Source organism: Odocoileus virginianus, chromosome 5 (genome assembly GCF_023699985.2).
Source record: "Odocoileus virginianus isolate 20LAN1187 ecotype Illinois chromosome 5, Ovbor_1.2, whole genome shotgun sequence".
In the NCBI taxonomy this organism is placed as follows: Eukaryota; Metazoa; Chordata; class Mammalia; order Artiodactyla; family Cervidae; genus Odocoileus; species Odocoileus virginianus.
In genome coordinates, this window is record NC_069678.1 from 67856896 (window position 1) to 67876771 (window position 19876).

At 42.9% G+C, this 19876-nt stretch overlaps 1 long non-coding RNA gene across 1 annotated transcript in view; it reads left to right on the forward strand.

Annotated features, from left to right (window-relative positions):
- The window catches only part of LOC139035066 (uncharacterized), a 73026-nt gene extending 55841 nt beyond the window's left edge, over window positions 1-17185 (forward strand). The window contains exons 3-4 of the long non-coding RNA XR_011487580.1: window positions 15947-16055; window positions 16545-17185. This is a non-coding gene — a long non-coding RNA (uncharacterized lncRNA). The remainder of the gene's footprint in view (window positions 1-15946; window positions 16056-16544) is intronic.
- Window positions 17186-19876: the final 2691 nt, after the last annotated feature.

A 19876-nucleotide genomic window follows, 5' to 3' on the forward strand; every position in this document is an offset into this window, starting at 1 on the left:
CTTATATTTAGATCTTTAATCCATCTTGTGTTTATTTTTGCATATGGTGTTAGAGAATGTTCTGATTTTATTCTTTTACATGTAGCTGTACAGTTTTATCAGCACCAATTGAAGAGATTATTATTTTTTCATTGTATAACCTTGCCTCCTTTGTCATAGATTAAGTGACCATAAGTGTGCGGAATTATTTCTGGGCTCTCTATTCTGTTCTGTTGGTCTTTGTGTCTGGTTTTGTGCCAGTACCATCCTATGATGATGACTGTAGCTTTGTGGTATAGTCTGAAGTCTGGAAGCATGATTCTTCCAGTTTTATTCTTGTTTCTCGAGGTTGTTTTATCTATTCAGAGTTTTTTGTTTCCATTCAAATTTTAAAATTATTTGTTCTAGTTCTGTTAAAAATATCCTTGGTACATGTTTCTTTTGCAATTTGAATTCCTTTTCATTTCTTTTTCTTGTCCTATTGTGGCTAGAACTTCCAATATTATGTTTAATAAAAGTGGTGAGAGTCTGCATCCTTGTCCTGTTCCTGATTTTAGAGGAAATGCTTTCAGCTTTTCATCATTGAGTATGATGTTAGCCATAGGTTTTTCATATACAGTCTTTATTATCTGGAGGTATGTTCCCTCTATGCCTGATTTCTGGAGAATTTTTATTATAATAGATGCTGAACTTGTCAAAATGTTTTTTTTTCTGTATCTACTGAGATGATCATATGGTTTTTTATTTTTCAATTCATAAGTGTGTTTTAGCACATTGAATAATTTGTGGATATTGAAATACCCCTGCATCACTGGGATAAATCCCACCTGATTATGGTGTGTGATCATTTTAACATATTGTTGAATTTGATTTGCTAATATTTCGCTGAGGATTTTTTCATCTTTGTTCACCAGTGATATTAACCTGTAATTTTGTTTTTGTGTGTGATATCTTTGGTTTGGGTATCAGGCCAATGCTAACGTCACAGAATGAGTTTGAAAGTGTTCCTTCCATTGCAATTTTTGGAAACAGTTTGAGAAGGATAAGTGTTGGCTCTTCTCTAAATTTTGGTAGAATTCACCTGTGAAACCTTCTGGTTCGGGACTTTTTTATTTATCAGGAATGTTTTATTAGATTCAGTTTCATTACTGGTAATTGGTCTGTTCATATTTTAGATTGTACAATTCTAAGAATTTGTCCATGCCTTCTAAGTTGTCCATTTTATTGGCATAGAGTTGTTCATAGTAGTTGCTTATGTTCTTTTATATTTCTTTGATGTGAACTGTAGCTCGCCTTTTTTCATTTCTGATTTTATTGATTTAGGTCCTCTCCCTTTTTTTTCTTGAGTCTGGCTAAAGTCTTCTTACTTCTGTTTATCTTTTCAAATAACCAACTTTCAGTGTCATTGATTTTTCTGTTTTTTTTAGTCTCTATTTCACTTACTTCTGCTCTGATCTTTATGATTTCTTTTCTCCTGCTAATTTTGGGTTTTGTTTTTTCTTCTTTCTCTAGGTCCTTTAGTTGTAAGGTTAGGTTGTTACCTGAGGTTTTTGTTTTCTTAGGTAAGCTTGTATCTCTATAAACTTCCCTCTTGGAACTGCTTTTGATGCGTTCCACAGATTTCTGATTATTTTGTTTTCATTTTCCTTTGTCTTCAGGTAGTTTTTATTCCCTCTTTAATTTCTTCAGTAATCCATTGATTATTCAGTAGCATATTGTTTCGCCTCCACAAGTTTGTATTTTTTGCATTTTTTTCTTGTAATTGATTCTAGTCTCATAGCCTTGTTGTCAGAGAGGTGTTTGATTTTATTTCAGTTTTCTTAATTTTACCAAGACTTGTTTTGTGGCTTAGTGTGTGATCTATTCTGGAGAATGTTCTGTATGCACTTGAGAAGAATGTGTATTCTGTATTTTTGGATGAAATATTCTGTATATATTAATTAATCTATCTGATCTAATGTGTTATTTAAGATCAGTGTTTTCTTATTGACTTTCTATCTGTATGATCTGTCCATTGATGTAAGTAGCATGTTAAAGTTCCCTACTATTATTGTGTTAGTGTCAATTTCTCCCTTTATGTCTCTTAATATTTACCTGATACATTGAGGTGCTCCTATGTTGGGTGCATATATATTTTCAATTATATATCTTATATTGATTCCTTGAACATTGTGTAGTGTTCTTTGTCTTTTGTAACAGTCACTATTTTAAAGTCTATTTAGTCTAATACAAGTATTGGAACTCCAACTTTGTTTTGCTATTTGCATAAAATATCTTTGTCCATCTCCTCGCTTTCGATCTCTGTCTTCAGCCACTCTGTGTCTTTTGATCGGAGCATTTAGTCCGTTTACATTTGAAGTAATTATGTATAAATATGTTCTTATTGCCATTTTGTTGTTTTGAAGTTGTTTTTGTAGAATGTCCGTCCCCCCCCCCGCTTATTTTGTTCTCTTCTCTTGTGATTTGACGACTATCTTTAGTGTTAAATCTGGATTCATTTTTCTTTTCTGGGCGAATATCTATTATAGATTTTTGCTTTGTGGTTAGCATGAGGTTTTTATATAGCAATCTCTCTATATATGTGACTGTTTTCAGTTGCTGATCTCTTAATTTCAAGTGCATTTTTAAAACATTGCATTTGTACTCTCTTCCCCTCATGATTACTTCTTTTGATATCATATTTTACATGTAATTGTTTTGTGTATTCCTTAACTGATTATTGTGGATATAGATTATTGTTACTCCTTTTTTCTTTTAACCTTCCTATAACTTGCTTTGTGTGTAGACAATTTCCTGTCTTTACTGTATCATTGCCTTTACTGATGAGTTACAAAATTCATCTTGTAATTTTCACATTTCTAGTTGTGGCTTTTTTTTTTTTTTTCACTTAAAAAGGTTCCTTTAATATTTCTTGTAAAGTTGGTTTGGTGGTGCAGAACTCTTTTAGCTTTTGCTTCGCTGTAAAGTTTTTGGTCTCTCCATCAAATCTGAATAAGAGTCTTGCTGTATAGAGTAGTCTTGGTTGTAGGCTTTTCCCTTTTATCACTTTAAATATATTGTGCCGCTCCCTTCCATCCCGCAACTTCTGCTGAAAAGTCAGCTTATAGCCTTGCAGGACTTTTCATTTAAATTCATTCTTATTTTCTTTCTTTTCTATAGAGCAACAGTGATTCCCACTACTTTGTCTTCCAGCTCACTGATCCATTCCTCTATATCATTTAGTCTACTGTTGATTTCTTATAGTATATTTTTCCTTTAAGTTATTGTATTTATCATCTCTGTTTGATTGTGTTTATATTTTCTAATTCTTTGTTTAAAACTTCTAACTTTTCACTCTGTTCATCTTTTTTTTTTCCTGAGTTTTTTGGTCATCTTTATGATCACCACCCTAAATTCTTTCTTGAGTAGTTTGCTTATGTCCACTAAACTTACTTCTTCTCTGGGGTTTTGTCTCAATCCTTCATCTAGAACATGTTCCTCTGTCAACTCATTTTGCCTAAGTTACTGTGTATTTTTATGTACCTGGTAAATTCATTACATTTCTCAAACTTGGAGAGTTGACCTTCTATAGGAGACATCCTACACATCCTAGCAGTACACTCCCTGCTTATCACCCAAGCTATATGCCCTAGGAATTTCCCCTATTAGGGCTTCATGGGTCCTTCTCTTGTGTTGGGCTGACTGTGCAGGTGGTCTGGTAGTCTTCAGTGGCCTCTGATCTGGTTGGTTACCAGGCTTTGCCTTGAGCAGATGTTGCCAGCTGCTGGTTGACACATCCAGGTCATGAGGTGGCTGACTACAGAACCCCAGGAGGCCCTGAGTCTGGTACTGGCTCACTGGTGAGTGAAGTCAAGCTCCAGAAGACTCCAGAACTGTTGTCTATACACTGGTGATTTAATCTAGATCCTAGGGTTAGTGCCAGATGGACCTACTGGCAGGCAGAGCCAGGTCTTAGATTTGATTGCAAGGCCCTGGGATCCCTGGTATCAGACCTGGTGGTGGGGGCGGGGGAGCTGTCTCTTGACACAATTGGGTATGAGGCTGGGGGTGCTCCAGAGCTTGTGTTGGCTTGCTAGTGTACAGTGCTATGGCCCAGCTAGTTCCAAGGCAGGGTCTACCCTGCTGTCAGCTGGCTGCGTCTGCAGGCTGCCAGATTGTGGTTTTCTTGCATTTGGTGCCTGCCTTCTGGTGGGTGAAGCTGGTCCAGAGGCTTGAGCAGTCTTTCTGAAGGGCAGGGCCAAGGCTCAGGGGATTCTGGAGCTAGTGGCCGTCCAGTGGTGGTGGAACTCAGACCTGGACCCTCTGGTGGGCAGGGCCATGTCCAGAGGGGAATGCGGGCTCAGGAAGTCTTGAGGCAGTGTGTCTGCTGATGGGTGGGGCTGTGTTCCTGCCCAGTTAGTTGCTTGACCTGAGGCATCATAGCACTGGCACTTGCAGGATGTTGGGTAGAGCAAAGTCTGGGCCATAATGATCTAAGGAAGGAGTCTACAATGGTGCCTGCCAGCCCCATCATCCACGGGACAGAAAGAGCTCTGAGGAATGGCTGCTGCCAGTGTCTGTGTCCCCAGGGTGAGCCATAGCTGACCCCTGCCTCTCCAGCAGACCAAGATCAGCAGGAGGCTCTGGCCCATCAGTGCAATTCAGTTTAGTTCAGTTCAGTTGCTCAGTTGTGTCAGACTTTTTGCAACTCATGGGCTGCAGCATACCAGGCTTCCCTGTCCATCACCAACTCCCAGAGCCTATTCAAACTCATATCCATTGAGTCGGTGATGCCATCTAACCATCTTATCCTCTGTCATCCCCTTCTCCTCTGACCTTCAGTCTTTCCCAGCATCAGGGTCTTTTCAAATAAGTCAGTTCTTCGCATCAGGTGGCCAAAGGATTGGAGTTTCAGCTTCAGCATCAGTCCTTCCAATGAACACCCAGGACTGATCTCCTTAGTCCTTCCAATGAACACCCAGGACTGATCTCCTTTAGGATGGACTAGTTGGATCTCCTTGCAGTCCAAGGGACTCTCAAGAGTCTTCTCCAACACCACAGTTCAAAAGCATCCATTCTTCGGCACTCAGCTTTCTTCATAGTCCAACTGTCTCATCCATATGTGACTACTGGAAAAACCATACCTTTGGCTAGACAGACCTTTGCTGGCAAAGTAATGTCTCTGCTGTTTGGCCCAGGTTCCTATCAAATTACTGCTTTGGCCCTGGGTCCCAGAGTCTGTGAGATTTTTTTATGTGTCTGTAAAGAGTGAAGTCTCTATTTCTCCCAGTCTTGTGGGTCTCTTGAAACTAAGACCCATAGCCCCTCAAAGGCAAATCCTCTGGGGACTCATCTTCCCAGTACAGGACCCCCTGATGTGGGGCTCATAGCTCTCTCTTCTGTGGGAGAATCTCTGCAATATAATATTTCTGCAGTTTGTGACTAGCCTATCTTGGAGTATGGGACTTGACTATATCATAAGTCCACCCATCCTACCCATCTCTCTGTGGTTCTTTCTTTATGTCTTTAGTTGTAGATCTTTTATGGGAGGTTTCAGTATTTCTCATCAAATAGTTCTGCAAATATTTATGATTTTGGTGTGTTCATAAGAAGAGGTGAGCCCAGGGTCTTTCTATTCTGCCATTTTGGCCAATCTCCCTTGAGCTCAAAGATATTAATTCAAGGCCTAAGATATTGGCATCCAAGTGGGGTCTTTCTAGGCTTCTAGTCCTAAAATATGATTTTGCAGTGGAGGAAACTGTGTTTCTTGTAGACTAGATGATGTTTCCGTTCTTGCAACCAGGTCTTCTGACTCAGAGATACAGATTCATTCTGCAGCACCATTTCAGTGCAGCTCATTGTACCAGAACATGAGCTTGGTGTCTTTGAAGTAGGTTTTGAGGAATTAGGCTGTCAAACACTGCCCAGTGTCACCCTACTAGTCACAAAGTTCTGTCTGATTTCCAAGCAGGTATCCTTAAATTGTACATCCTTCTTTATATATTGCTAAGAGTTATTGAGGACTTCAGCACAGGTGAGTCCATGGCAAGTGGCCAGCACAAGGAAGATGCTTAATAAATATTTGTTCACTTAAATGAAGCATCCACCTTGTGCCGTGGACTGACCTGTGCTGAAGTCCTCAATAACTCCTGATTAAAGGAGGCCAGTTGGATTTGGGAAAAACAGAATGGCCTTATATCTGAGAACATGGGCTTTGGCATTAGATACCTCTAGGTTAAAATCCAGGTTCAAGACCATTTGCTGGCTGGTTGACTTTTGGTAAGTTGCAATCTCTTTGAGTCTTAGTTTCTTCATTTGTAAAATGAAGGATAGTAAAACCTGCCATAGAGAACTGCTGAATAATTAAATGGCAACAGGTATCTCAAACTAACAGGGCTTGGTACATGGAAGCATTCAGTCAAGATAAGATATTATTCGCTACTCTTTGGCTTGAATCCGACTTTCTCTTTGTACCTCAGGTTGTCTACAAATTCTTCTTTGTTTTTGCTCTGCTGCCAAATGTGCCCAGGTTTCGTACTAGGTTTTGACCCCTGGAATCCCACTTTCCTTCCCCTTTGCTCTCACTGTGAGTGTCCTCTGCTCTTACCCACTCATTGCTGGATCCAGGACTGGTTCCTGCCCTATTCATGGGGTTCATTACTTTTTTTGTAAGAACCCAGTTCAAAGAACTCATATTGATACATTCTGACCATGCTAATTATTATAATAAAAACAATCTAATTTATTGGTGCTTTGCTAAGCCCTTGTATCTGCTATCTCATTTAAAACTCATAGCAATCCCAGAGGTAAATTGTTTTTTAATTTCTTTTACAGAGCTGGAGAGTAAATCTCCCAGAAGTTAAGTAATGTGCCCAAGGCTCAGATTTTTAAATTAGTGGGATGAGGTGTCATCTTCAGCTGTCTGACTTCAGAGCCTGTTTTTTAGCCTCAGAAAATCACTCCTGCTGACATCTGTGGACACTGCCCACCTGGGGACAGAGGCTGTGGCCAACCTGTGGGCCCCTGCCAGGCCTTCTGCCTCCCTTTAGAAAGCTGAGGTTGATTTGTCTGAATCAGGGAAATACGTATTACCTGAAAGATACCAGTTTATTTGGGCATTTTAACTCCAAGAAGACGAAGGCAATGATTTATTCTCTTCTGTGTCTCTAGTTTCCAGAACCAGGGGCTGACACACAGTGGATGCCCAGCAGAGAGTTGTTGAATGATTGCTGAATGAATCCCATGGAGCTTGCCACACCCCTCAGACCCCACGCTCTCAGTGTTGGCCCAGCTGCAGGTCCACATTCAGGCAGATAGCCAGGCCTGCTCCTCTGGCTGCTCGGCCTCTTGGAAGCTCTGTTTTTCCCTTTATGTTGCTGGAAGAAGTCTCTGCTTTCCCTCCACACGCCTTCAAAACCTTTGGAACTGTGAATGGAAACCAAATCAGCCTCATAATTTGTATTCATCTGTAGGGACCCAGGTGATTCAGAGAGGGCCTAAACTGTGCGTGTGGCACGTGGCCCCTCCACCCAGCTGCCTTTACCTAAAATATTAACTGTTATTGATGGAATCCCTCCTGGGATGCTGGACCTAAGGCTTTATTACATTATGTCATTCAGTCCTTTAAAAAAATGTTAGGGAATAGATGTGTGTATCCTTTGGGGACAGGTGAAGAAATTGAAGCTCAGAAAGATGAATTCACTTGGCCAATGTCACACTGTCAGTGGCACAATTGGGTGTTGAATCCAGACATTTGATTCCAAAGGTAGTTCTCTCATCCACTAATCAGAAGTTGGATACATCATCAGTGGGTTTGCCCTGGAAAGGACTCCTGTATCCAGAGGACCGGGATGGAGACAAGGGGAGAGATGTCCCACCCTGACATGGGCTCATGTTACTCTCTGCAATCAGACTGGAGAAAGCACCTGGCTCAGCCTGTGGCAGCTTTAGCTGCTCACCTCTCCCACTCCCCCAGGCGTCCCCTGGGGTAGCTCATATTTCTCTCTGACATTCTTGGAATATTTTATGATTCATGCTTGTAGCATGGCCTTCTTAACTCTTTTTCCCATGGAGGAATTTCTTCTTCCTTAGCTTCAGGGCTGTGTGGAAATGCACAGAACTTACATGTACAAGAAAGAGGGACACCCTTTGGTGCTTCATCTCCTGTTCCCCCCATAAGCATGACTTATTGGAGTCTCATCATCCTTTATTAGCTTGTTTTAGAGACCATCAAGCCTGGACAGGACCAGAAGGGACCTCATCTTCCAGAGAAGGGACTTGGCCAAGGGGATAGACAGAGATAAGAGCTCAGGGCTTATACTTGGAGTCCTAAGCTCTTTGCATTCCAAGTTCATAAATTTGTGATTCCTGACATAGTACAGTGTACTGACAAGTTCAAGATGAACCAAAATTTTCAATTTGGTCAATGGCCTCCATGTTTTCAATTAATATGTTCCCTGTTCCTGCCCTGCAAATAGGTTCACCGTTACCATTTTTCTAGATTCCACATATATATATGTTAATATATTGTCAACTAATACTTTCCTAAATCTCTTTCAAGGGCAGAACAACTGAACTGAGTGAGCTGTGGATGACCAATAAACAAGTGAAACTCCACAGGAGAAAATTCTTGCAGAACTAATATATGCTGCGAAAGGAAAGTGTTAGTTGCTCAGTTATGTCCTACTCTTTGTGATTCCATAGGCTGTAGCCAGCCAGGCTCCTCTGTCCATGGAGTTCTCCAGGAAAGAATACTAGAATCGATTTCCATTTCCTTCTTCAGGAGTTTTTCCTGACCCAGGGGTTGAATCTGGGTATCCCTCATTGCAGGCAGATTCTTTACTATCTGAGCCACCAGGGAAGCCCATATACTGCCAAAGATAATTACAAGTATTTTCTTCTCTGGTGCTCCTGATAACCCTGTGAGAGAGACATTGTTATCTCCATATAGATATAGATATATGTTCGTATAGATATATGTTCATATAGATAAAAAACTAAGACTCAGAGAAAGTAATTAATTTGCTTAAGATCTCCCAGCTTGTAACAGAGCCAGGATCCAAACCCAGATCAACTTCACTACAAAGCTTGAGGTCTTTTCACAACCTATTGTTTCCAGAATTAATTTGGGTTTTACAAAAGGTTGAATTTCTCCAGAAGTGAAAGGACTCTTTGATCAGCAGCCTGGGGAGGAATTTTCAATTTCTCAGGAGAAAGGAGGGGGGACAGTGATAGAAGAGGTTACACCCTGCTCCATTCCCCATGCGCCACCCCTCTGACATCATGTGCATGCAGCTCATTTCTGGAAGGCCCTGCCTAGCGAGGCTCCACCCAGGTGGCCCAACACCATGGAAAGGAGCCCATCCTCTGAGCCAGGGGTGTCAGTCCTTGCTCCCAAGGCACAGGAGGAAGCCAGAGGCTGCGTGAGTTTCAGGCCAGACATCAGAGCCTAGGACCCAGAGGTAAATGGTTGTAGGCATCCAAGAAATTCCAGTAGTTCCATCTCAGTGACTTAAGATCCTAGTTCTGTGGAATATTCCTCAAATGGCTCTCAATAGCAGTCAGAATAAAGTTTGAAGTCTCATCTGGGCATGCGAGACCCTTCATGACCTAGTTCTTGCCCTTAGCACCTATCTCCTTCTTGCTTATACCTTTTCTCTAACCGCACAAACCACCACCACTGTTCCATGCCCTGATTCTTCTCCTACTCCATACAACACTTGTTACTTCTTTGTTTGGATAACTCCAGCCTTTCTTTCAAAACTCAGCTTTCAGCCATAATGCCTCTTCTGGGAATTCTTCTTGAAAGTCCAAGTCTGGGTGCAGTGGCCCATCTTATCAGTGCGACTCTCCTCCATCACGTTGCTGTTTCATGTCTGCCATCTCCCTTAGAATGTGAGGTACTCCAGAGTAGGGGCTGTATCTTCATCTGTGTTGGTGTGCCCAGCACTTAAGAAAGGTTGATCCTCATTTGAACAAAATTTCAAAAAGAGCTTGTGGGTATTTCTCATCATCAAAATGAAAATGATGCTTTTTACTTCTGAACGCATGTAAAAGATGATCTGAAATGTTTGTTTTCTCACTTTGCCATCTCCTGTGCCAGAGTCCAGCTGACATACACATTTGGGATCCAGGGACTTTGTTCTTCTGTTTTCTATTCCCTTCTTTTTCTACGCTTGCTTTGTGTCTATATGTCCTCCTCCCCTGCCCAGAATCTCAGGTTCAATCCAAAGGGCAACAGTAAATCTATAAAGCTTTAGGATCTTTCAGTTCTTCTGAGTGGAATAGCAGTGTTCAAAGCCAAACCAGCATTTTGATTCCTAATATTGACCAACTTTCTTAGTAAACCTTCAATGTATTTTTGTGCTGAGACAACCACTTTATCTTTATCCTGTCTTACTAACATCACTTCTTGCAAAGGATTTGTGGCAGGAGAAAGAAGGGAGTGAGGGGGAAATCAAATGCTAAGTTTTATGGAAAGCTTTCATATAGAAAAAGATGGGCGGAGGGTTGGATGGTTGAACAAATGAAGGGCAGGATGTGTAGATGAGTAAATAAGTGAAGTGCCCTGGTTTGGCCATGGCCCCTGGTTCTGCAATCCTAACCTTTCTTGTGCTTGCCTCCCTGTATGGTCGCTATCTTGAATCCCAGGGCCCTGAGCAAAAATACTGATTTGGATTCAATTATTGCAAAATCCTACCTGAGACTGATCACTGTAACTGTCTTCCTAGTACCTCCTAAGCTTCTAACTTCCTAGTATCCCCATATCTATAGACCCGTGTACTTGTCAGTGTAACCCCCTTCTTATCAAGGAAGTCACAGAGTATCAAGGAAGTCACAGAGTAGACAGACTCATCAACAGTTATTTATGAAGAATCTACTAAGTCCCAAGCCCTGTTATTGGCTTTTTAAGTAGACTATAACCTGCTGCTGCACCACAGTCTCTCATGGTCTAATTGTTCCACACACCAGCTTGAACCCCCTCCTAGAATTTGTAGGTATACCTGTGTACCCCAAAAGTTGTTGTTCTTTAGTCACTAAGTCATGTCCGACTCTCTGCAACCCCATGAACTATAGCTCCTCTGTCCATGGAGATTTCCAAGCAAGAATACTGGCATGGGTTGCCATTTCCTTCTCCAGTGGATCTTCCCGACTCTCAGTTTCAAATGCCTTTTGCTCTCCCTTGAGACAAAGTCCTTCAGGATTCAGTGTCATCTCACCCTAGAAGTCTTCCCTGAGCTGCTCTACGTGAGTGATGGGCCCACTCATCATGACAGACACAGAGATGAACCACATGGCTCACAGAACACTCTGCACCCTGGTTTGGCCCTGCCTCTCACTACATGCTCTCTTTGCATTCTCTTGCCACCTGCCCCTATCCCATCCCCAGTTCCATCCTCACTGGGCTTAGTGTCCCAGTTCAGTTCAGTTCAGTCACGCAGTCATGTCAGTCTTTGTGACCCCATGAACTGCAGCACGCCAGGCTTCCCTGTCTATCACCAACTCACAGAGCTTACTCAAACTCATGTCCACTGAGTCAGTGGTGCCATCCAACCATCTCATCCTCTGTCGTCCCCTTTTCCTCCCACCTTCAGTCTTTCCCAGCATCAGGGTCTTTTCAAATCAGTCAGTTCTTCACATCAGGTGGCGAAATTTAGAGTTTCAGCTTCAGTATCAGTTCTTCCAATGAATATTCAGATCTGATTTCCTTTAGGATGGACTGGTTGGATCTCCTTGCAGTCCAAGAGACTCTCAAGTGTCTTCTCCAACACCACAGTTCAAAAGCATCAATTCTTTGGTGCTCAGCTTTCCTTATAGCCCAACTCTCACATCCATACATGACTACTGGAAAAACCATAGCTTTGACTAGACGGACCATTGTTGGCAAAGTTATGTCTCTGCTTTTTAATGTGCTGTTTAGGTTGGTCATAGTTTTTCTTCCAAGGAGCAAACATCTATTAATTTCATGGCTGCAGTCACCATCTTCAGTGAGTTTGGAGCCCCCAAAAATAAAGTCTGTCACTGTTTCCATTATCTCCCCATCTATTTGCCATGCAGTGGTGGGATCCAATGCCATGATCTTAGTTTTCTGAATCTTGAGTTTTAAGCCAACTTTTTCACTCTCCTCTTGCACTTTCATCAAAATGTTCTTTAATTCCTCTTCACTTTCTGCCATAAGGGTGGTGTCATCTGCATATCTGAGGTTATTGATATTTCTCACAGCAATTGATTCCAGGTTGTGCTTCATCCAGACCAGCATTTCACATGATGTACTCTGCATATAAGTTAAATAAGCTGGGTGACGATATACAACCTTGACATATTCCTTTCCAATTTGGAATGAGTCTGTGGTTCCATGTCCAATTCTAACTTGTTTCTTGACCTGCATATAGATTTCTCAGGAGGCAGGGATGGTTGTCTGTCTGGTATTCCCATGTCTTTAAGGATTTTCCAGTTTGCTGTGATCCACACAGTCAAAGGCTTTAGTCAATAAAGCAGAAGTAGATGTTTTTCTGGAACTCTCTCACTTTTTTGATGATCCAACGGATGTTGGCAATTTGATCTCTGGTTCCTCTGTCTTTTCTAAATCCAGCTTGAACATCTAGAAATTCATGGTTCATTTACTGTTGAAGTCTGTCTTGGAGAATTTTGAGCATTACTTTGCTAGCGTGTGAGATGAGTGCAATTGTGCGGTAGTTCGAGCATTCTTTGGCGTTGCCTTTCCTTGGGTTTGGAATGAAAACTGACCTTTTCGAGTCCTGTGACCACTGCTGAGTTTTCCAAACTTGCTGACATATTGAGTGCAACACTTTCACAGCATCATCTTTTAGGATTTGAAATAGCTCAAATGGAATTCCATCACCTCCACTAGCTTTATTCATAGTGATGCTTCCTAAGGCCCACTTGACTTCGCATTCCAGGATGTCTGGCTCTAGATGAGTGATCACACCATCATGATTATCTGGTCATAAAGATCTTTTTTGTACAGTTCTTCTGTGTATTCTTGCCATCTCTTCTTAATATCTTCTGCTTGTGTTAGGTCCATACCACTTCTGTCCTTTTTTGTGCCCATCTTTGCATGAAATGTTCCCTTGGTATCTCTAATTTTCTTGAAGAGATCTCTAGTCTTTCCCATTCTATTGTTTTCTTCTATTTCTTTGCATTGATCACTGAGGAAGGCTTTCTTATCTCTCCTTGCTATTCTTTGGAACTCTGCATTCAAATGGGTATATCTTTCCTTTTCTCCTTTGCCTTTCTCTTCTCTTCTTTTCACAGCTGTTTGTAAGGCCTGCTCAGACAACCATTTTACCTTTTTGCATTTATTTTTCTTGGGAAGTTCTTGATCACTTTCTCCTGTAAAATGTCACAAAACTCTGTCCATAGTTCTTCAGGTACTCTGTCTATCAAATCTAATCCCTTGAGTCTATTTGTCACTTCCACTGTATAATCATAAAGGATTTGATTCAGGTCATACCTGAATGGTCTAGAGGTTTTCCCTACTGTCTTTAATTCTGAATTTGACAATAAGGAGTTCATGATCTGGCCACAATTAGCTCACTGTCTTGTGTTTGCTGACTGTATAGAGCTTCTCCATCTTTGGCTGCACAGAATATAATCAATCTGATTTCGGTGTTGACCATCTGGTGATGTCCATGTGTAGAGTCTTCTCTTGTGTTGTTGGAAGAGGGTGTTTCCTCTGACCAGTGTGTTCTCTTGGCAGAACTCTATTAGTTTTTGCCCAGCTTCATTCTGTAATCCAAGGCCAAATTTGCCAGTTGCTCCAGGTATCTCTTGACTTCCTACTTTTGCATTCTAGTCCCCTATAATGAAAAGGACATCTTTTTTTGGCTGTTAGTTCTAGAAGGTCTTGTAGATCTTCATAGAACTGTTTGGCTTCTGCTTCTTCAGCATTACTGGTCAGAGCATAGACTTGGATTACTGTGACACTGAATGATTTGCCTTGGGAACAAACAGAAATAATTCTGTCATTTTTGAGATTGCATCCAAGTACTGCATTTCAGACTCTTTTGTTGACTATGATGGCTACTACATTTCTTCTAAGGGATTCTTGCTCACAGTAGTAGATATAATGGTCATCTGAGTTAAATTCACCCATTTCAGTCCATTTTAATTTGGTGATTCCTAAAATGTCGATTGAGAGTCCCTTAGACTGCAAGGAGATCCAACCAGTCCATCCTAAAGGAGATCAGTCCTGGGTGTCCATTGGAAGGACTGGTGTTGAAGCTGAAACTCTAATACTTTGGACACCTGATGCGAAGAGCTGACTCATTTGAAAAGACCCTGATGCTGGGAAAGATTGAGGGCAGGAGGAGAAGGGGACAACAGAGGATGAGATGGTTGGATGGCATCATCAACTTGATGGACATGGGTTTGAATGGACTCTGAGAGTTGGTGATGGACAGGGAGGCCTGGCATGCTGTGGTTCATGGGGTCGCAGAGTCGGACACTACTGAGCGACTGAACTGAACTGAAAATGTTGATGTTCACTCTTGACATCTCCTATTTGACCACTTCCAATATGCCTTGACTCATGGACCTAACATTTCAGGTTCCTATGCCTTATTTCTCTTTACAACATCGGACTTTACTTCCATCACCAGTCACATCCACAACTGGGTGTTGTTTTTGCTTTGGCTCCATCTCTTCATTCTTTCTGGAGTTATTTCTCTGCTGATCTCTAGTAGCATATTGTGCACCAACCAACCTGAGGAGTTCATCTTTCAGTGTCCTATCTTTTTGCCTTTTCATAGTGTTCATGGGGTTCTCAAGGCAAGAATACCGAAGTGTTTTGCCATTCCCTTCTCCAGTGGACCACATTGAGTCAGAACTCTCCACCATGACCCATCCGTCTTTGGTGGCCCCACACGGCGTGGCTCCTAGTTTCTTTGAGTTAAACAAGGCTGTGGTCCATGTGATCAGATTGGTTAGTTTTCTGTGATTGTGGTTTTCATTCTGCCTACCCTCTGATGAAGAAGGATAAGAGACTTATGGAAGCTTCCTGATGGGAGAAACTAACTGAGGGGGAAACTGGGTCTTGTTCTGATAGGTGGGGCCATGCTCAGTAAATCTTTGATCTAGTTTTCTCTTGATGGGGGTGGGGACTGTGTTCCCTCCCTGTTATTTGACCTGAGGCCAAACTATGGTGGAGGTAAGGAAAATAATGGTGACCTCCTTCAACAGGTCCCATGCATGCACTGCTGCACTCAGTGCTCCCCACCCTGCAGCAGGCCACCACCAGCCTATGCCTCTGCTAGAGACTCCTGGACACTCACAGGCAAGCCTGAGTCAGTCTCTTGTGGGATCACTGCTCCTTTCTCCTGGGTCCTGGTGCATACAAGTTGTTGTTTGTGCCCTCCAAGAGCCTGTTTCCCCAGTCCTGTGTAAGTTCTGGTGGCTCTATGGTGGGGTTAATGACGACCTCCACCAAGACGGCTTATGCCTTACCCAGGTCTGCTGCACCCAGAGCCCCTGCCCCTGCAGTAGTCCACTTCTGACCCGTACCTCCACTGGAGACATTCAAAGACAGTTCAGTCTCAGTCTCTGTGGGGTCTCTGGGTTCTGGTGTGCACAAGGTTTGTTTGAGCCCTCTGAGCGTTTCTGGTGGGTAAGGGTTTTGATTCTAAACATGATTTTCCCCTCCTAACATTTTTCTGGGGCTTCTCCTTTGCCCTTGGACGTGGGGTATCACTTCAAAGTCACTCTAGCACTTACTGTCCTAGCCACATTGAATTATCTGTAAGTCCCTGCATAAAATGGACTAATTCAGGCTTCTGGATCTTGGTTGCTGTTTACTCTTCCTTGATATTTCTTTCTTTTAAAAATTTTTGGCATCTACTTGGCTAAATTTTACCTTCCCTTCACCAACAAGCTCTACTTTATTATGTGGAAGAGAAATATTAATTCTTTTCTATTAGACAATAAATCCTTTGAAGGGGAAATCTTTGTCTTCTCCTTTTTGTGCCCCCAGTGCCCAGTACTTGGCCTGTAATAGAGCATAATCAGTGTTCTGGTTGGAAGAAATGAAGGAAGAAGCAAGGCAGTGAAGAGGGTGTGGATCTGACAGCAACGAGAGACAGGTAAGGAAACACGCAGTTCCAATGCAAACTGCCAGGTACTTTCACAGCTAAATTCTAAACACACTTAGCGAGAGGAACACCTCCAGTTTGCCTAGGGAAAACAGAGACAAGACAGGGATGATGTCCTGAGGAAGAGGACACTGAAGCTAAGTCTTTTTTTTTTTTTTAATTTTAATTGAAGGCTAATTACTTTATAATATTGTGGTGGTTTTTGCCACACACTGACATGAATCAGCCATGGGTGTACATGTGTCCCACTGTCCTGAACATGCCTCACACCTCCCTCCCCACCCCATCCCTCTGGGTTGTCCCAGAGCACCAGCTTTGATTGCTCTGCTTCATGCATTGAACGTGCCCTGGTCATCTATTTTACATATGGTAATATACATGCTTCAATGCTATTCTCTCATACTGTTCCACTCTCACCTTCTCCCCCAGAGTTCAGAAGTCTGTTCTTTACACCTGTATCTGTTTTGCTGTCTTGCACAGAGGGTCATCATTGCCGTCTTTCTAAGTTCCATATAGAAGCTGAGTCTTAAAGGAAGATCACGTCTTCACTGTGTGCTTTGGCGGGAAGGCATTGCTCGCTGAGGTACGGAGTACACTCACCTGCACAGACACAGCAGAGCTCACGCCCCAGGGAGAGATGCGTCGTGCAGCCCAGGGAGTCCCACAGGTGATACACCCACACAGAGCACAGTCTCCTGCCTGGAGTTCTGCCTCAGGAGGAGAGGGCCTCCAGCCCTCAGCACCGAACACGAAGTTCCTCAGGAAGGTGAAAGCGAGCGAGAGTGGACCAGGCCTGCTCTCACGGCCACCGCTGATGGCTCCAGGATCCTCAACATGTTCTTCAGGATTTACAACTTCCCCTTATATTTTTAACAAATGTGAAAGACCATTTCATTACAGTTACCTGTTCTCCCCCCCTTAGGATGAAAAATAGCACATACTGATCTTTAACAAAGAAAATACCTTAAAAAATAAGAAAACCTTGTATCACCATATATAAACGTAACCATGGTTTTCCTGTTGGCAGATTTTATCTTATTTTTCTAAGCATGATATGAAAAAAATATAGTTTTGTGTTTCATATTTGTGTCTAATAATATAGCCTGGAGAAGTTTGAATGTCATTTGTTTTGGAAGGACACAATTATGAACCCTTCCTTTCAAGAGAGACTCAGGATACAAAGGCAGATGGAGAGCAAAGCTACTGAAGCTTTATTACCCAGGGACTGGGGCTTCAGGTGCATAGCCAAGTGCTGCCATGAGGCTGCCCTCTGAGTAAGATTGACCCACACAGCAACAGGTACCAATGGGCTGGCCCAGCTGCAGAGACCTGCTAATCCTTACCATACACTTTTGCAGAGAATCTGGGAAAAGGATGGTAGGGGTAGCAGGGGACAGACTGTTTCCTAAATAGAGGAGGCCCAGAAAGGCCGAGCTGGGCATGCTCCATGACTGTTCCCAACTTGACAAGAAGGAGAGAACCTCAAATTCTTCCTTGTATACCTTTGCCTCATCTCACCGACCCCCTTCTTTTCCTGTGCTGTGCTAAGTCACTTCGGTCGTATCTGACTCTTTGCAACACTATGGACTGTAGCCTGCCAGGCTCCTCTGTCCATGGGATTCTCTGGGCAAGAATACTGGAGTGGGTTTGCCATGCCCTTCTCCAGGGGATCTTCCTGACCCAGGGATCGGACCCACATCTCTAACATCTCCTGTACTGGCAGGTGGATTCTTTACCACTAGTGCCACCTGGCCTTACACATATAAAGCCAGAATAGTAGGTTAGATAGAGCACCTCTTAGATAGGATATCTGCCATTGGAAGTCTTCTCTGATAGGCCCTCATTCGGCTCCTGGGTTACCTGTCCCTGCCATGTGCCTGCAAAGCATCCTAAACTTCCCTACATCCCTGGTACTGGTCCTCCAGAATTGACCTGTTTATCTATCCTGTGATAAGCCATAATGGAAAAGAGTATAAAAAAGATTGTATACATGTGTAACCAAGTCTCTTTCCTTTATAGTAGAAATTAACACAACATTATAAATCAAATTTAAAAAAGAAATGACCTGTTGTCCTTTCCCTTCCATACTGCAGTGAGTTCCCTGAGGGCAGAGACTCATGGTTTTGCTCACTTTTGGGCTCCCAGACTTTCAGGGACAGCCTGGTACAGTTCCTGAATTGCTGCTTTGAGGCATGCACGAAGGAACACACCCAACCTCTGTTTTATAAAACTGGGTCTCTGAAAGTTCTTGTTTCTTGCTCAGTCTGTCCCTTGGTGTCACCTGTCTGGTGAGGTCACATACTCAGGACAAGTAAGTCCAGTCACTGCGAAGGGGTAGGAGCCTGGATGACCGGGTCAAACCAAATGGTGGAGAACCCCCCGCCCCTGCCCCGACCCCAGAAGGTGTGTGTTGGGGGGACGGTGCTGGAATGCATGTGATGTAACCACATTGCTAGGCCTGGTATTAGACCCCTCTAATTTGGTTTTGAAAACATGTGGTTTTGTCCTTGTTCAAATATTGATTTTAAGTAACTTGAGCCTGGCAGAACAGGTCTTTGCCAAAGCCAATGGGGCTGTTTGTTGCCTTAATGACATTTCTGTGTGTTTGCATAACATGGGCTGGCGGTTGAGTTGTCGCTCCCCAGGAAGATTTACGGGACTTTACACTTTGGAAGATATTGAGGCAAACTGTTGATGAAGGCCCAGGGCATAAATCAGACCCACTCGGGCCAACAAAGGACACTTTGGAAACTTGGCCAACCACCCCTCTGGTGTGAGTGAGGGGTTTGGATTAGGTCAGCTGGTTCCAGAGTGTGCTGCCCACAGCCCTTGGATTTCAAGGAATAGTTGGAGGGAGGCAAAGAGGAGCACTTTTGGGTGTTATGAGGAGCAGGCAGGGTTCCATGACCTTCCAGAATTTTGTCAGTTTTCTAATTATGGTTCTTACTAGATCTCTGCAAGTAACAATAAAAAAAATTGAAAACCATGGAAGTAGTAGACTCTCAACATGCCTTCCAGACCCTAAACTCTCATACTAAATTGCCCTGGGTCCTAATAGGAAACAGATGGCTGATTTGAATGGAATGATTGAGGACAGTTTAATGAAGGGACTACTAACAAAGGTATGAATGGAATTAAGGGAAACAAACAAGAGTAACCAGGCCCTTAGAGAGAGCAGGAGAGGCTCTCCAGCAGAGAGCCACCTAATGGGAAGTGAGGACTTTGGTAAAGGGGCACAACCACTGCCTACCTGTGGTCTCGGAGGAGAGAGCATGGAATAAATACTCTGCTCTCAAATCTCCTGAGGTTGCCTCCCATTGGTTGAACCCAATGGAAACTAGAGGGTTGATGGGGTCCATGGAGGCCATGCTTCTGGGGCCCAGAGAAACTGAAGTGGAAGGGGGATTTGCAAGGGTGAATGGAAACCACCCAGTTTATATCAGGAGTTTTGCAGACCAGTGCAAGATGGCAGGAGGTAGACGGCCCTGTGTCTCCTCCACCCTCTGTCCATGGCCAGCCTTCAGCCAGGCATCTCACATCTTCAGCTACCTTGTTTCTGGGTTTGATCGAATAGAGTTTGGTGATTCCTCCACATCTTTTCCTGTGAAACATCATATCTACCTGAACAGGGAAATGCTGGTTAGCAGAGTTTAAAGAGAAAGAGTAAAGGCTATTGACTAAGATCCTGGACCATAAGGTCATAGACAACTAGGTTTCAACATTGGCTCCTGTCTCTTAATAGCTGGGTGACTTTGGGTAAGTTACAGCGTGTCTTAGAGCTTCAGCTTCTCCCCTGTGAAATGGAGACAATT